General features: G+C 34.3%; 1 protein-coding gene across 1 annotated transcript in view; it reads right to left on the bottom strand.

Moving 5' to 3' along the window:
- Window positions 1–6,520, bottom strand: part of Rme-8 (receptor mediated endocytosis 8) — a 132,045-nt gene extending 125,525 nt beyond the window's left edge. The window contains exon 1 of the mRNA XM_081754380.1: window positions 6,368–6,520. The gene's annotated coding sequence lies outside the window, so the exon portion shown is untranslated. The remainder of the gene's footprint in view (window positions 1–6,367) is intronic.
- Window positions 6,521–18,697: the final 12,177 nt, after the last annotated feature.

Below are 18,697 nucleotides of genomic sequence, written 5' to 3'. Positions count from 1 at the left end.
GCGGATATGACACAAGATAAAGTCGAAACTCGAAGATATGAAAGCGATCCGAAAAGTCGACCCCAGCTAACTGTGAAAAAGGCTTAGAAGAAGGGGTGAAGTGATCACTCTACTTACAGGTTTATGCAATTTCTGAATAACATTTGCACTTCTGAGTTTTTGACGCTTCGCTGGAGTCTTCGCCAGGGAGGATAAAAATAGCAGGCACAAAAATAAAAATATCTGGGAAGAATAAAAGGAATGGAAAAATGAAATGAAATCTTTGAGTTTTACGTCCCATGATTATGCCGGTTAGGCTAAAGGAGACTGTGATTATGAGGAATGAATGAAATGGTGGAATGAAGAAAGTGGGAGGAAACGGGAGATCCCCGAGAAAACCCACGCACACGGTATTTGTCCACCACAAAGTTCACTTGGCGGAGGCTGGATCGAACCCGGGACCCCAAGCACCAGAGGTGAACGCTCTACCACTGAGCCACCGCGGCCCCTAAAAGGAATGAACTTACCAGTGCTGCAGACATTTCGTCTCGCCAAAGATGATACGTCAAATGGTTCATATGTGGATTGTATTAAGATGGAGTTAATTTGCACATTCTTTTGACTACCTTGAGTGAGTCCGTTCTTTTATTTTCCCTTGTTTTCATCCTCATGACCAAGACTCTTGCCAAGAGCAGAAAAGTTGGAAATTCAAGTACTATTCACGAATTCTATAAATTTATAAGTAGAATGATTATTAGAATTCCTGAGCATATCATTAGAATGTCTCATGATATGAAGTGCATTGCTTTATGTTTCCTTGAGGTCGCGGTGGTTCAAAGACAGAGCATTCACCTCTGGTGTGTGGGGTCCCTGTTCGATCCCAGTTCGTGCCAAGTAGACTGTGGTGAACAAATGTTGTGTGCGTAAGTTTTCTCGGGGTTCTCCCGTTCTCTTCCTTTTTATTCACTCCATCATTGCATTCATTTCTCATGATCACCGTCTCGTTTAGCCTAGCCGGCATAAGTGTGGGACGTAAAATTGGAAGCTTTCATTTCAATTTGTTTCCTTATATCTCCTTCCATAGAACGTTCGCCTCCTAACGAATCACGTGATTTTGTACGTGGTCAGCAATATTTAGAGTTAATTTAAGTTTTATTTTTAAAAAATTAGAGTTGGATGCTTTAAAAAAAAAAGTTTAAACCAAAAAAATGCCACGAATCATGTGATCTTCATGCTGAATTTCCACATATCTCAAACTACCTTGAACTTTTCTCATATATTACAAACCGAGGAAACGTGAATATAAATGACTTATTGAAATCAAAAATATATTCTGCACATGTATGAATAGTTCACAGCCAAACTAAGCTCAAATCATTCGTATCTTTATTGACTTATTTTTATTGATATGCAAATTAAATGAAGTTGCTGTATTTCTGACTCAGTGAATTAACTTGGAATAAATTAGATCTTCTGCACTCTGTAGCCTTCTGAAATTGCCTGTCTAATTCTACACAGTGATTTCATTTGTGCAGTTATATATCTACTTGTCTTTCTGAAGTGACTTTTAGAATATCCACAAATATACAAGATTAGTACAACGGGTGTCCTTCGTGGATGTCAGTAGAGTCATCGCCTTTGTAATCACGGAGTTTCGGATTCAAGCCCAAGTGGACAATTTTTCTAGGATTGAAACTGAATATTGGTTCGGACCCCACTTTAACTTTAAGATATAGGTTCCGTCTTCATATAACTCTCTGGCATATTAGGACGTTACAGCCAAACAAACTTATTTCTACCCATATGCAATCTAAAAAATGAAGAAAATTCATTAAAAAAAAAAAAAGTCAAAATTTCTATATATTGGCAACAATATTAAGTATGCCATCATTATTCATGCAGGATTTAAACTTACAGAGGATTGCAAGACATATAGAACGCAGAAGATTAGAGGACTAGATATAAATATATAACAGTGCTATTTACCGTTAGCGCACTATTGTAACATTAAGAAACAACATAGTGGATATTCTTAAGACTTGGCCCGAAGAAGAGTACCCGTCGGACGTATTGGAAATATCGGCAAAAATCCTTTTTAAAGAGAAACGCCATCCAGGTTAGGTTTTCATATATATATATATATATATATATATATATATATACGAGATAGTAATTGATGGGGCTTGCTCACCTCAAATAATTTAATAAGTAGGGCAACCCACATTATGCTTTATTGTTAATTTCAGTCATTATTTTACATTAACCGTGTATAATGTATAATATTTACTATAATTAAATATTCTAAATATCTTGATTTATGAATATTTTATGCAACCAGTTTCTATCATATTTAATGAACTTTTTATTTAATTCACTGTAAAGAGATATGCTTAACTCCAGTCATTTTTTTTATTATTATTACTTGTGTGTGCCTTAGAAGTGCATATATATATAGGAAGTGAAAGTAAAAGATGCCACCAAAAGTGCTCAAGCGGTACACATGTGGAGTTCTTATGCACTTTTTGTACATTTCGAATCATCATACATAACTTCGCAGCTACACTTAGAAGGAAACTATTGTTTATTCATTGTTGGCGGAAAGTTTTCTTCTTTTCCTTTTTCTTTTCTCCACTTCAAAGGAGTACACCGAGAAGTTTATAGAAATAAAAATAAGCTTTTTATTGTTGCGTTGTTATGTTCTCAAAGGTTTCGCACTGTAAATATTGATTTTTTTTTTTTTTTTTAAATTAATACACTATGTTAAACTGAATTTTCCAAAGATTGTTCTAATAGAGTTTTCTAAGAATTGTGCTATATATTTTAAATTATGCTTTATTTTTCAAAATTAAGCTTTTAAAATTAGTTTCTCCTGCACCCTTAGACAACCACAACCATGTTCAAGGTACCAACCCATATGTGTAAATTGCTGTTATGATTTTTATGCTTTTGGGTTGCTCTATTAATTGTGTTTGTGTTTTGTAGTTTGGATTTAGTGCATTATTTCACTTGCTTCTGTTACAAGACTTGTGATATAAAGGTTAGTTCTAGGTTTTAATAAATTTTGCCGTATGTTTTACAGGATTTGGGAAATATGGTAGCCCATGGTGTAGTTATATATATATATATCACTTTAAACACTGAATAGTTGAGGCTTTCCTTAATTCAGGACTATGTTACAAGAGGAAGCTAGTTAGCATGTATTAAATTTATTAGAAACAGCAGAAACCACAAGGTTTCTAACCGATTCAATTCCTGAGGAACTACTTCCCTGGAACACTTACAGAATTGTTCCGAAGAATGAGTTCTTTAGATATTGAGCCATTGAACGAATCCCCTTGTGTAGTTTTTTTTTTTTTTCTGGTATTTCTTTAAACACTACATATTAGAAATTTTCCTCAATTTAGGACTGTCAAAAGAGAAAGTTAGTACTAATATTTCTTAGAAATTCGGATCAAGCAAGAAAGAATTACAACAAAAACCACCACTCTCTGACCAAGTCAATTCCTAAGGAACTTGTTCTAAAGAACACTTACAGAACTGTTCCGAGGAATCAGTTCCTTAGGAATCGATCAACTGAATGAATTGGCAAAAGCAAAGTCTTCCCAATCTACAATTATACATTTTTGCAATTTTGATGCTAGGCAATGCTACGCTATATCAAGCTATTATTATCGTATAGATCGTTTACTTCATGAAGATAGTAAAATAAGCACTTCTCATTGTTAAAATATATAACAATATGCTAGAGCCCAAATTCGATTTTCCGTCCAGTCGTGAATATTTTACTAAATAAATATCACTGGATTTATGTGGATATGATCTGACAATATCATCTGCATACAGGTCAAGTTTAGGCACGCCACTCGAAATACTTGTTGAAAAATTATAATCCTTTCACTAAATTGCTATATATTGACCTCAAAGTTTTCCGGCGGACAACACGACAGTACTCCATTTAGTATAGCTGAAATGTAAGGGGCCTGCAGAATTACTTGTTCAAAACTTAAAATTCTTCCACGATTTACGATAGCCCTAAATACAGCGTTTGGATATAATGCCATAAAAACTACAGCGCAAAAGACACAAACCAACCTGTGCTAGATGGCCAGTAGAAAGCACGGCAAATCTTTACATTGACTCGGACTGTGACTTCAATCAGTTCTTATAGATTCAGTCACTTATTGTTGTGCTCCTTGAACTGTTTGTGCCTCAATTACTTGTTGGAACAACTTGTGCCTTTGGTACGACATTCTTGGTTGTAAGCTTGATTGGTGGTACTTCATATTTTTTTCACCAAGTGTCTGTCTATAGTCATATGGTAGTTTGCTACTGTGATGTCAAGTGTTCTCTTCTATCTACTTGTAGTCGGTGTGTGTCAGCTGTTCGGTTTGTGTGGTTGTATAATACGTAGAAGCGCGTAGTTCAAGTTTACTTTCATTTCGCTAAGGAACTGTGCTCGCTTTAGTAAGTCGACGTCTGTGCGGAAAGAAAAAAAAATCAGTAATGTGAACTTGAGTATTGGGCAAGTGTTCTTTTTTTTCATGTGTGGAATCAGTAATGAGTTTATTATTCATACGTGTACTGATACCGCAAAAACGTTAAGTACTAAAACTGCCTCCGATTGGCTAACGTTTCGTCGGGAGGTCTGCTTAGAAACTTTAACTAAAGAATCAGGTGATTTAATAGGTGAAGCTAGTTTGCATGTAGAGGTCGACGAGCATGCTAGATCTCTATATCATTAACTGTGAGTGTTTCTTATCTGTTAATTGATATTATTTTTATTCTTGATTTGTTTTGCATTTGTGCATTTTTTTAAAGTATGAAATGTGTTTTCATAGGGTTTATTTTAGGGGGTTTTGGGGGGGCCGTCCCATTTTACATTTTTCTTTTTGGCATTTCTAGCTGACAATTAAATATCGTAGATGACGATTTAAATAGTTTGGATTAGGTTAGTTTAAAAACTGGTTTTCAATTCATTTAAAGCGTGTTAATTTTATTTGTGACTGTTTTGAATCCATATTTTCGAGAACTTGTGAATTACGGTTGTTTAAGAATCGATTTATCTGAACCGGTTTCCACAGGAGTTTGGGAAGCAAATTCCAAAGATGTTTCTATTCTCCGGAGTACTCTAAGAGTGAGTTCTGGGGGGGAGCAACAGGTTACCTGTTCCGAGGAACTGATTCCTAAAGTGCTCAGGGAACCGGGGCAAATGAATAGGTTGCAGTCACTGTCCGAGTCAAAGTAAAGACTTTGCCGAAAGCACGAATGCCATCTAACGAATCAGGGCAGGACGAAGCTAATACACGTGACGAAAACACGTGATAATGCGAGTTCCTATAGGCAAGGTTCTAGAACTCAGGTACCCCTTTCCACTTAGCTGTAATAAAGACAGAAAACAACGTGCCCTGCGGGGTTCTAATCCCGCCTTCACTCGCTAACGCTCGCTTGGCAATACTATGTGAATTAAGTAATTAACTTGGGTACAGAAAAGAACCAACAAGCTATTAACCTATTTGGGCAGACCTGCGTTCTGGAATCTTCCCGTTTCTATAATACTTCTAATGGTTTTACACTGGCAACGCAACACTTGTAACTATGAAATTCAGGTTTTGTACAGTGCCCATAAATATTTCGTTGGCGGAAAACATCTATTAGTCATCTTTCATTAAACTCTGCACTTGTAAACACATAATATATTACTTACTTTTTAATTCTGCCGCCTGTGCTGCAAATTTGATCCTTTTTTCTATTCATGCAGTATTATCTGTAAATTTTCCAAATGTGGTGTGCCTAAATTTGACCAACACCAAAACTTGTTAATTTCACCATTTATTATAATATCTATAATTATTCTGATATGTTTCTGCAAATATATATATATAATTAATTGAATTTCTATAAAAGTACCATCTGCACGATTATCTTAACTTCAGCAAATTCCATAATACTGTTAGTTAAGCGCGAGATACACTTAATTCTGCCTGTGCCTATACAGTGTTTTACACCACGAACCACCACTTACCAAACTTTACCGAGTTAACCCCTGGTCTTTTAATACTTATCAGAGAATTTTAGAACATTATTAGAATAATCAGCGAGTGGACAGGTTATGACTGTTTATGAGGGATAAGTTTAAATTTTAAAATAAAATTTACTATAATGAACTTTTCTTAACACATTAGATACCACCGCAAAACTATGTGTACTTATTTACATTGATATACTGAACAATTATATTGTGTAAACACATTAAAGAATATTCTGTCCCCTTTCCACCTACTATAATAAAAATGTGCAGTCAATAGTGAAAATTCTCTAAATTCAATCAAACGTCAAGTACTATTAATTTCCTTTGTACAGTATGTAACATTATTCTAGTGCCACGTACATATATTGTCACAATAGATCACCGTCAAAAGGACGTTGACATAAGATTATTTCTTCTTTAAAGAGATAATGCAAAAATTAGCATTCGACGTCTTCCTTTCATTCACAAAACAAAAACACACCTCCATCACGGGGGTGTTATTATAACTCGTGAAGGATTACCTTCGGCAGTATTGCCAACAACCTCTGAAGAAAATAGGCTAGATGGTCTTCAGAAATAAGCTTTTTTTTTTTTTTTTTTTTACACTGAACTGCTAACTTATAACCCACATTGTAGATTTTAAACCTCTTTTTTTGTATGTAGGGTTATAAGTGAGTTATAGTAAAATATCAGATGTTAAAATTTTATTCGCAGAAGACTAACAAGCGACATGCATGACTAAATTACAATAAAATCCATCAACTCATTTGATTTGTGAAAATCAACAGCCATATTATCAGTTTAATTGAAATAAGTCAATATCGATGACATCGCAGCTAGCCGAGGCGCTGGAACTGGATACAACATTGTTGGATTGTGGATTGGTTGTGTTTATGTAGCCTCCCATTTTCCGAATTTTCAGTAGTACTTATTTCGGCAGGTCATAGTTCTTATAAACACTTCTTATTTCTCCGTACATCCACATGAATTATCATGATTGCATGGAGAGTTTTGAAGCTTATTAGATATCATATTTGTTTCCTTAATAAACAAAAACAATCTTTGTAGCTTGAAGATACGAACAGCTTACTAAATTTGTATTAGAAAACTTTCATTCTTGTAACGAAATGTGAAAATTAAAATAATTAAAAAGTAGCAAATAATGGAGCCATTACGGGAGCGACATTGAAATTCTGAGTGGATAAATATTGTTAAATAGTTGTAAATCTATTTTTTTTTATGTATTGTAAATCTATGTGTGAGGAGAGAGAAGGAGAATGAAAAGATGTTTGTTGTGTAATAAAATACCCTCTGTCTAGAGAAATCAATTAATACGATTATATATAATGACAAATAGGCTAACTTTAAAAAAAAATACATTATTTTGAAAGAAAAATATTTTTACAATTAATTTAACGGCTAATAGAAAATTGAAAAATGGTAAAAGAGTTTTATAAAATAAGCTATATTTGAAGCTATAAGCATTTCGTAAATTTGTATGGCTAAATGCCTCTTCAAATAGGCTAGATTTAGCTAAAAATTAGCTAAATTGGCATCACTGACCTTCGGGCAGAGTTGCCAGAGAGTTTTCAGTTTATTTACAACACAAAACTCAATGCTTACACTGGAAGTAGAACGACCCTTATCACATTTTACAAAAGTATTAACATATTTGGATGAATCATAAGCAAAATTATGATTAATTTCCAATTTATGTATTAGAACAGTGATGATCAAATGGAGGCTCGAGAAACTGGGTCTGGCCGCCAATAAACATGAAAAGTTGTATGGTTAACCCCTAACCCCATGCCTAGCCCTTTAGGTTCCGTGAGACGGAAGGCCGCGCCTCTATTGCTTCTGAATGCGATTGCGAATTTCCCAGCACGTGTAAGTGAATTGGAAAATGAAAAAATGAAATCTTTGAGTTTTACGTCCCACGGTTATGCTGGTTAGGCTAAAGGAGACGGTAAATAAATTGTAGTGCCTCGACTAGTTCCGACCCGCGAATTGCGAAAACCGACGAAAAGATGCTTTGAAGGTGAAGCTTTGAAAGAAACATTGCATCTCGATTCGCATTCGCAGAACTTCGGATGTAGTAGAGGCACATGAATTCGCAGTTCGCATTCGGAAGCAATAGAAGCGCTACCTAAGGCAAATGAGTGATAATGCAAAAATCGGTGGTTTGAGAATGTGAGAGGAAAGGGAATACTCCAAGAAACAAGGGCGCCGATTTCTCTGTAAATTTGGGGAGGGGAGCATTCAGATGCAGAAGGTATATATATGAAGATTTTAAGACATTGCACTCAAATTATGCCAAATATTGTGTATTCATAAATACAATAGGGAGACCCACATGAGCTTTGGGGGGGCCTCGGCACTCCAGGATCGGCGCCCTTGCCGAGAAAACCTATGGACATGATGTTGCCCCCACAAATTTATTTGCCTGAGCTGGTGGGGGACGCCCCAATTCTTCAATTTATTTTTAAGGTTAATTTTAGGTCTTCATTTGCCATCTGCGGCTTCTCGTCTGCTATACTTCGATAGACTAATTAAACCGTTAACTGGGGAGTTTCCGAATGAGAAAGTTGAATCTAAATGGGGAATAAATTTCTTAATAATACATATTATGAATTTAAGTGAAATCTTTGAGTTTCACGTATCACGATACGTATTAATTGTCACGCTCAGTACGAATCTGATTATGACGAATGTAGTCGTCAGACTGCAAATAGATGCGAAATTTTCATGACGAGTTAAATCGTCCTTGGCAATTAAGAAATTAAATGTTCTTCGTCCAAGTTCCATGTGAAATAACATGTCCCCAAAAATCAATTTCTTGCATACGGAAAACTGATTTCTTTAAACTGAAAAGTAATGAATATTTTTCCGGCAAGGTCAAAACTTGGTCTAAAGATTCAAGAAACTTGCCGAAAGTCGGTCCGTAAGAAAGGAAATCATCTACATAAAGCACTGAGGGGGATTGCATATTTTCATATATATCTCGAAAAACGCGTTGTAAATTTAGTTTGAATGTCCTTAAGGTATTATTGTTAGACTACTATGTAAATTGTAAGTCCAAATCGCGAACAGAAAAGGACATGGCCTCTTGGACCTCTTTGGCAAGCGGCAACTGAAGAAACCAAGTGAAGCTCCTAAAACAAGTGCAAGCAAGGCAGTAAGAAAACCACCTTTTTGTACATTAATATTTTTTCTTTTGTTTTAGCGTAGGACCTTTTTTTACCAAATATCTAAGTTCCTTTTTATATTTTTGTAATTTATTTTTCTGCTTTATTTAACGGAACGTTCCTTTCAATGAGTTATATGAACATCCGCAGATAGATCGAATTAAATCAGGATCTGCATTTTGTAATAATGTCTTGTGTAGGTTTTGACTTTGCGAAAGTTGTATTAAATGTGCATTTTCTTTACTAATCATTTTTACTGCTGCTATTATAGTGCAAATAGTTGATAAAATATAAACGATATTGAAATTAATTATTTTTACAGGTACATAAACATAATTAAAAGAATCTGCTGGAAAGATATTTGTTCGAACTCGCTTTTCATCAAGAGTATCCTGTTTTAAATCAAAAAGCAAATAAACATGAGGATTTAGAGTTGCATCTTGAATAAATTTTGTATTACCTGGATACAAATGACGTGCTAGATAGATAATTCGGGCCTGGTCTCTAGGATTTTTAAAGCATACTATAATTACTCTTTAGCGAAATATCTCGCATACCCTTTTGCTGATGAAATATATTTTGAGCTATAAAAATGACACTTAAATTTCTGTGATGACTACTTTTGGTAAAAATATTCACAACATTACAATTGCATTCCCGCATTAAATCGTCAATAATAATAATACGAGGTGCACCATCTTCTGTTGAAAATTCATCATTTTGAGTTAATCCTTTCTTAAATGTACAACATCTACGAAAAGTATCATATAAGGGTTGCCATTCACCATAACGCCATACTATAACTTAAATTTTACTGCAAAATGTTGTAAAAATGTTTTAACAAAATATGATTTTCCGCATCCTGTGGGACCTGCTATGATACATGTAAATGTATTTTCCATTCGATTTTCCATTCCTCTATTATATCCTTTTTTTAACAAATAAATCGTAAGGTAAACGCGCCTGAATGCGACAGGCACCCGAATTCGACATACCTGTGCTTAAATGTTGTGAAATAAGCGTAAGATGTAATTCCTGCGATCATGAATAGAAGTGGCAACATTATGGGAGTGTCTTTTCTCGTGTCAAAAGTGCGGTTACAGTAGATGAGTCATACGCATGGAGAAAAGAAGGACATTGTTGTGTGTGTGATATACCCTTCGAGAAAAAAACACATAATCTTAAGAAAATCATAAGAGGGCGGGTTATTTTCGTAAGACTTTTATTAAAGTTAGGTTTGCTTCAAGCAAATAGTGGTACTTTAATGTTGTAAAGGAGTTTCAATTAGTGCGTTTTGTTTTCTTCTGTGAGAACAAAGGTTGTGATGTAACATGAACGGGGGTTGTCGAAAACACGAGCCTTTATTTGTAACGTGAATCGGTTTTCGACAAGGTTGTCGAATTCATACTCAGTAGTGCAAATATAATTTTAACTGAATATCTAAACGTACAAGTATGTTCAAAGTCTTTCATAAAGCTATTTGTTGCATAATTCTCCGATAGTTGTAATCTCAGTTCGATATGGAATGTCGAAATCAGGTTCCTGCATGTCGAATTGAGGATCATCGAAGTAACTACTCAGTTCAGAAAATTTAAGTTGTGGTCTTTTGCCCGTCTGATAATTTCTGCATAATAATAAAACAATATTTGAAGCTGAGAAGAGATTACTACTAATAATAATGCCGACTTAATGTTTTACATGGATATAATTGAAGGTATCGAATTCAGATACCGCAACTGTCGAAACCAGGTGAAGTGTGTCGAATTCGGGTTCCATTGGCGTGTTCCAGTTTCATAAAAAAATTTAACATTAGCATTTGAGCCTTGAAGTGACTTTTAGTATTAGTAGAGACTGTACATTTCAAGGGAAAAAATGGGCCAACACCGACCAATATTATGGCCACAATAGGCAATTGATTTTGAAAAAGGTCCTTAACCTGTCGAAATCCGGCGTGTTTACCTTATATTATATTATGGATAATATATCAATCCAAGAATTATAATTTGATGGTAGATCTAGTCACGTAATATAGACCTTATATTTTTTCTTTCGCAACACTTTTTCAATTAAATCTGTTTTAGGAAATTTCGTTAATTGTAATTTATGTCCGTAAAATTTTCCTTCAATAGGTTTATTATTTGAGTGCAGGATTTGTGAGGAAAACTTTAGCAATTTGAATAATTTCTGTACTCTAATTACGTGTAAAACCTCTATTAAAACCAAGGCGTTTAAGTTTACTAATTCTTACCTATTCACCTACCTTAAATTTACTTTTTTTCTTCCATTTGACAAAGCAAACTTTTTGCCATATATGTCAATAGATGTTCTTCATTTTCTTTTTAATAGCGTCAATGGGTTTCATTTTAACAGTGGAATGAATATTATTATTATATTTATTTAGTAGCTCCGGTAGAATACCAAGCCATTTATAATTTATTTTCAGTGTAAATTTGTCGCCACATTAAATCACGTAATGTTCTATTAAATCTTTCAACAATACTTGCTTTAACATCACTGTACGTGGAATAATGTTTAATGTTTTGTTTCATTACCTTCTCAAACACTGAATTATAAAATTCTCGACCTCTGTCACAGGGACGTACGCAGGGGTGGGTCCTGGGGGTCCGAACCCCCCAAATCTGGACTTTTTTGTAAATTTAGTCTAATTTTAAGAAAAATTTTACAATTTTTAATATAACTTACCCTGAAATTGTGTTTGGACCCCCGAAAAGCTTTGGAACCCTACTGTAAGAAAGTCCTGCTTACATCCCTGCACTATCAGTTTGTAAAAATTTTGGGCTTTTGTTTACTTTTCTCAGAACTGTTGTGAATGCTTGTGTAATTTCTTTTACAGTTTTATTTTTCAGAGGAATAGCCCAAGCATATTTAGAGAATGCATCTATCACAGTTAATACATATTTGAAATTTCGATTAATTTTTGCTACACATTTCAATTTTCCACTATTCATTTCAGCTAAATCAGCTTGCAAATATCATGAATTTCTTTTGTTATACCGGGATTTCGAGGATAGTTTCGTCTTGCACCTTCATGTAGTTCTGCACCTTAATGTTCTCGAACTGATTGTGAAATTCTGCCAATACTATTACACTAATATATACAACTAAAATATCATATTTACGATATACAAATGTCACATATTAAGGCTTTTTTATGGTACTCTCATGGAACAGTGTGTATGTTACAAATTTAAAATTTTTCGTTTATCGTCATGGGGATCTAGAGCCACTTTTGTTACCTGATTTGTGGTTAAATTATGATGTTTCCTTTTAAATTTATATTGAGTTCTGTGAATAATTTCACTTTCAAATAAACATGAGTTATAATCTTCAAAAATAATTTGTTGTTTAACTACGTTTTTCTTTATCCCTTTACATTTTTCGATTCTTTATTATCAGCAGTTTTTATTGCATAATTTTTAGCTCGTAAACGTTTCACTAATGATATATGTTCCATTTCGTCTTTCACTTTACCTAGAACTTTATTTTATTTTATTTTGTTTTTTTTTTGATGGAATATTATACGAATTGGGTTGTGGATAATTCAAAGTATGAAAACATTCGATCATTTCTTTTATGTCCTCATAAACATCTTCATTTTTAATAAAATAAATAAATGCATCAGTGTCCATATAAATAATATTAATTTTGTCTCCATAACGTTTTTTCATTATATTGTAGTGAAATTTATACATTGCTAACTTTGAAAGCTCAAGAACTGTTGCGCCAACATAAATAAGTGTATTGAGTGTTACAGATTTTTTATACATATGAAATAATGCGAGATTTTCCTTCAACTTTATCCAATTTATAAATTGTTGATGTCCAATAATTTTTTTTACATTTTTGATCATTATTCACGAACATCAATTCGGTTCTGAACATTTTCCAGGGTTTTCTAATAATGAGCGTTATTATATAACTTAATTTTTTTCTCAAATTCAATTGTTGCATTTGCACGCAACGCTTAGTATTCTCCTCTATATAAGGTGCAAGTCATTTAGATTGACGAAACCATAATATTTTGTGTACCTTTTGTAATAGTAAACCATGCTCTAAATAAAATTGTAAAATTGTAAGACATAATTCGTTTTAGACTCAACTGTTAATAACAATTTTGTATGTTTACCATTAGATGTTTTTTTTATTTGCAGGTGCAAATGGAAAATCTTTATGCTTTTCGTGTAATTCATTGGGATAACGAAAATCCACTTCGGCATAAAACTCCAATCACTACTCATGGGCCAATTTAAAATTTTATTTTTATCTTGCCATTGATTAACATTAGTTTCCCCATGGAAACCACTATATAGTAAACAACTGATCATCACGAAACCGTATAAATTATTCATATCAATATACAGTAAATACGATTTTTCGTGTTGTGGATCAAAATCTTGTTGGGTTGATTTGGAAAAAATGAAATCTTTGAGTTTCACGTCCCATGGTTATGCCGGTTAGACTAAAGGAGACGGTGATGATGAGTGAAATGGTGGAATGAAGAAAGTGGGAGGAAACGGAAGAACCTCGAGAAAAGAGCACGGTGTTTGCTCACCACAAAGTCCACACGGCGCGAGCTGGGATCAAACCAGAGACCCCACCGGAAGTGAACGCGCTACCACTGAGCCACCGCAGATAGGAAATTGAATACCACATTTTCCCCACGATATATAACAAGTTCTGATTTTATACATTGATTACTACAGCATACATTATAACCAAAGCTACAGGCTTGATGTTTTTGAATTTGTGTTGTTCTGGGTCCTATTTCTTCATTTACTGGTTTTAACATACTTTCAAAGTCTGCTGCAATTGCAACAATAATTTTAATTTCTTAACGTTATTATTTCTCCTGCGTTGGGTATATTAATTTTTGTTGGTGCATGTTTTTTTTTACATAATTCATTATGTTCACTTAATTTTGACTCGTTATAAAAATATAACAAACATTGTCTACAAATAAATATTGGTTTAAAACTTAATTGATTTCTAACAACCACTTAAATTTTTAATTAGACAATAATGACTGATAGAGTTTTCTTTATATATAATAAGTCAATGTGTTCAGATGAATTACTATTATCACTAATATGCAATGGGAATATTTTTGGTTATCGTAATCTATTCCATAAACATCAATGGATATTTTTTCATTATGATTTTTTACATTATACCCTTTCTCAAATATATTTATACTTGACAGTGCAACGGAAAAAGAAATTTTGTTTTCTTTAAAAATAAATAGGTAAAATTGTTTCGACATATGGTAAATATTTAGTTACACGTTGTGAATATTTTTAAACTGGGTGAGGATCTACAATGATACAATATAGAAAACATCTATTATCCCTATTTCGAATATTAATTGCGGCTTTCTTTGATTCGATCCACTGGGGTAATTGATTATCAATTAAACTTTTTAAATTTTTAATTAAGCAATAATGTACTGGAATTTAATTAGTTATATATAATCACTTCAGGACATAAGTAATTATGTAAATATTATCTTAATCAACACTATCAAATTATATATATGTTTTGTAACAACAAAGCAATTTTTGCCTAATTATTTACATTAAAATTTAACAATGAAATATTGTTAAAACCGACGGCCTCATTCAAACTTGTAACATTCAAAGTTAATTAAAATTAGAAATTAGACAACAATAAGATCCCACTTTGCATTAAGTCCGCTGGCAAAACTACAAAATATTACATTCCTTGAATTAAGCAATAATGTGTGCTAGAATTTCCTTTACAATACAATAAATCAATATGTTTAAATAAATTATTATTATTATCACTAATATGCAATGGGAATATTTTTTACCGGGTGCAGAGTTGCTATGGTAGTACAATGTGGAAAACAACTGCTGTCTTAATTTTGTATATTAATTGCGGTTTTCTTTGTTTCAATCCACTGTGGTAGCTGTAGATATGAAGAGGCCGCCAAGGAATCGTATTTGCCAATTTTAATTTCCAATTTGTGTTCCGGTTCAGGACAGGAACCACCCCGACTTTTAACGCTCTGTTTTCTTGGCTAACAAAAGTTGAGTAAAGATCCCAATTATTGATTTAAATCTGAAGTTATTAAAATAATGTTTCTGCTATTAACAAAAAATTACAAGTTTCAGCTTCTAATCTAAGTTTCATAAATGTGGTTTCTAAAGTAAATTTGATTTTAAACGATGTTTTTTCTTTCTTCTAGTAATATTTACAAGTATTCATTTTTCTTATTTAAAAAAGCAGTATCTTGATTTAATGTATTATCTTCTAGTATAAAAAGTTTCAAATTACCATTAAGCACACTTTGATATGGTATTACTTGATTTTAAGCTTACACCTTGTTACGTAATTTGTTGTCATTTTTAAAGTTTGAAAATAATTCTTCTTCCAAGGAAAAGACTGTTAGACTACATTTTCTGACTATAAAGTCACTAATAAAAATGTTTACTTAATTCTTAAAGGAGCAGTTCGACTTAGAGATTCATTTTTTACAATTTATTTCCATTTGTAGAGTTGAAAATTCTAAAAGGAATGGTGTTTGTTTGATCGCGATACGTTCAGTCGTTAGCGAGTAACAGAGAAAGAAAGATTTTGTGATGACGTCATAGGTGGGCAAAGAGCGAGAGCAGGCTTACAATACATACTACTCAGTGCCAAGCAATTCGTTTGTGAGAAGTGCGGTGGCACGTTCTAAGTGTGGTTTCCTTTTCCAGAACTGGTTGCAAAGACTTACAAATATCATCTGCATGTAGAAAATGATATCTGATGTTGGTCCTTACAAACGTTTTTATAATATTATAAAACGTATCCTATAAAGCATGAGTTCAGCGTTTCAAAAAAAAAATCGAAACCAATATGTAAATAGATGGCGGACGAGATTGCTACAACACCTAAGTACCTTTTTTTTAAGCATTCTTCCGATTCCCAAACATAAGTATGTTCATTTTCACGTTTTGTTGCAATTTTTAACGCTGACCCTATAATTTTGTGCTTCAAGGTATGTACAGGAGCGCAACATATGAGGCAAAAATGAAATAACATCTGTAAAGTTTGCCAGAATACGAAAAACACTTCACCGGTTAAATTTCTTTTATTCTCATAGCTGTCCGCGGAACAACTCTCATCACCCGTTTCATCATCATTGTCACATGATACAGAGAAATTAAACGATGAATCAATGTCTTGAGGAACAGTCATCGTCACTGATTCCTTCTACAAGCCGGTATATTTCACTCCCTAATTCACATTGTATAGCTTATTTCTAAAGCAGTATCTTTAGAATCATGAGTGACATCGTCTCTATTACCCTCTAATGCCTCGTCTTGACTACAACCGTCAATTGCATCTCGTACGATATTTGTACGTTGGTAACTGGACATAGATCGGTGCTTGTTCAATGGCTCGGATTTTAAACCTTTCAATAATATACTTGGAACAGCATTCTTTCTCAGTTTGCGTGTAAATAATTCTCCTGTCATTAGCCAGAAGTGGATCTAGACGGTAAAAACTCAGGGGGGGGGAGTCAGAACCCAGACTATGATATGTATATCATGTTTACTAAAAACTTTCAAAAATATCTAAATAATAGCTTAAATCAATTTTGTCACTCAAAAACTGGGGGGCCTAGGCCCCCAGCCCCAGTCTAGATCCGCCACTGGTATTAACTTTTCTTTTAGTAAACTTCTCGAAGGCAGGCTCTTCAAGATGTTTGGAACACGAGTGATTTTATTTGGTAGATTTTTTCCCATTGATTTTCTTGAGCCATAATTTATATCGATCTGGTGATTTCTCACGATTTAGAAACGTAAGAAAAGATACTTTACGTCCTTAGCTTCAATTGCACAAGAATTACAACCGAAAACATAGCAGGTGTTAGGCATTTCTATTTCACTTCACAGACACAGCACGCGCTGTACTAACACGTGTTTTCTACTCCACACTAGTGTTCTTTTCAGAAAAAAAAAATCCGGGGGGGGGGGGAGAAAGGGACACTTAGTATTCGGAGAGGCACATTATATTTACACAGTACTATGATATTTATTACATTATAGACGTATTATTTTGGTCTCCTCCGGGGGAATCTCTCAGAGCTCCGGGAGACAGTGCCACCATAAAAACATGTCTGGAAGAAACACTGTTTCGCACAACAAACGTAATTACTGCTCTCTCTCTCTCTACTCTTTTTTTTTTATGCTAATGCTATAGGAAAAACAACTTACAAAAACTTCCCTCAAGAATTCAACACAGAGCAACTAACAAATCCAAAACACAATCTATTAAATCCAATGCACTATTAAAGGTTTATCAGCTGCGTACAAGGAAGTGGTTGCTGACTCACATTGAGTTTCTCGCGTATCCCACCGATGACGTAAGCATTCACGATTCATCAGAAACAAATGTCTGTAGAAGCTGAACGAGACGGCCTATCAAGATATAAAAAAATACGGGTCTCTTATTTTTTGTTACTCTTTCTATTGCACCAAACTTGTTTTTAACTCGAACTGCTCCTTTAACAAACTAATATAAATTTAATAAATATAATACGGTTGTGAAATTAACTATTTCTAATTATGTCAGTACTGTTGATATTTTCTAAAACCTGTAAAAAGAAGAAAAATAATTAATACACTTTATACATATGAATATTTTTCTAAAAATACAATAAACTATAAGATCTAGGTTTAAAAAACAAATATCATATTCGTAATCAGCATGTTCGAAAACCCCTTGTCCGGAAAGTAATAGGACTGAGTCGATTAAAAAAATTATTGAGCCAATCGTTACAATTCTTTAAAAACTTTCAAAATAGGATCCTTCTGCGTCGATGCAGCGCTGCCAGCGCGATTTCCAAGCATTGAAGGCGTCACGGAAGTCATTCTCCGGAATAGCCTTGAGAGCCGCGGTGCAAGCTGCTTGGATCCCCTCTGTCTTCTCAAAATGCTTGCCTTTCATCGGGCGTTTCAGGCGAGGAAACAAAAAGAAGCCCGGGGGGCACATCTGGGCTGTAGGGCGGCTGGAGAAGCGTGGGGATGCTGGCCTTGGTCAGGTAGCTGTTCACAAGAAAGGCGGTGTGAGTCGGGGCGTTGTCGTGGTGCAGCTTCCAGTCGGCTCCGATGTCTGGTCGGACCCGATTGACCCTTCGTTTGAGTCCCTTGAGCACTTCCACGTAAAACTTGGCGTTGACGATTTGTCCAGGAGGAACAAATTCATGGTAGACGATGCCTTTGATGTCAAAAAAGACAATGAAAATCGTTTTCACTTTGGATTTGCTCATTCTTTCCTTTTTTGGGCGAGGTGACGCCGGCGTGTGCCACTCGGAAGATTGCCTCTTTGTCTCGGGATCACACTCAAAGATCCATGATTCGTCACCTGTGATTACGTTATTCAAAAATTGGGGTCACTTTTACACATGTTCAAATTTTTTTGGCACAATTCCACTCGCCGCAATTTCTGGTCGTCAGTGAGCACTTTTGGGACAATC

The sequence above is a fragment of the Thermobia domestica genome, chromosome 1 (genome assembly GCF_964235325.1).
Source record: "Thermobia domestica chromosome 1, izTheDome1.hap1.1, whole genome shotgun sequence".
Classification (NCBI taxonomy): domain Eukaryota; kingdom Metazoa; phylum Arthropoda; class Insecta; order Zygentoma; family Lepismatidae; genus Thermobia; species Thermobia domestica.
This window is presented reverse-complemented; position numbering and strand designations above follow the sequence as displayed.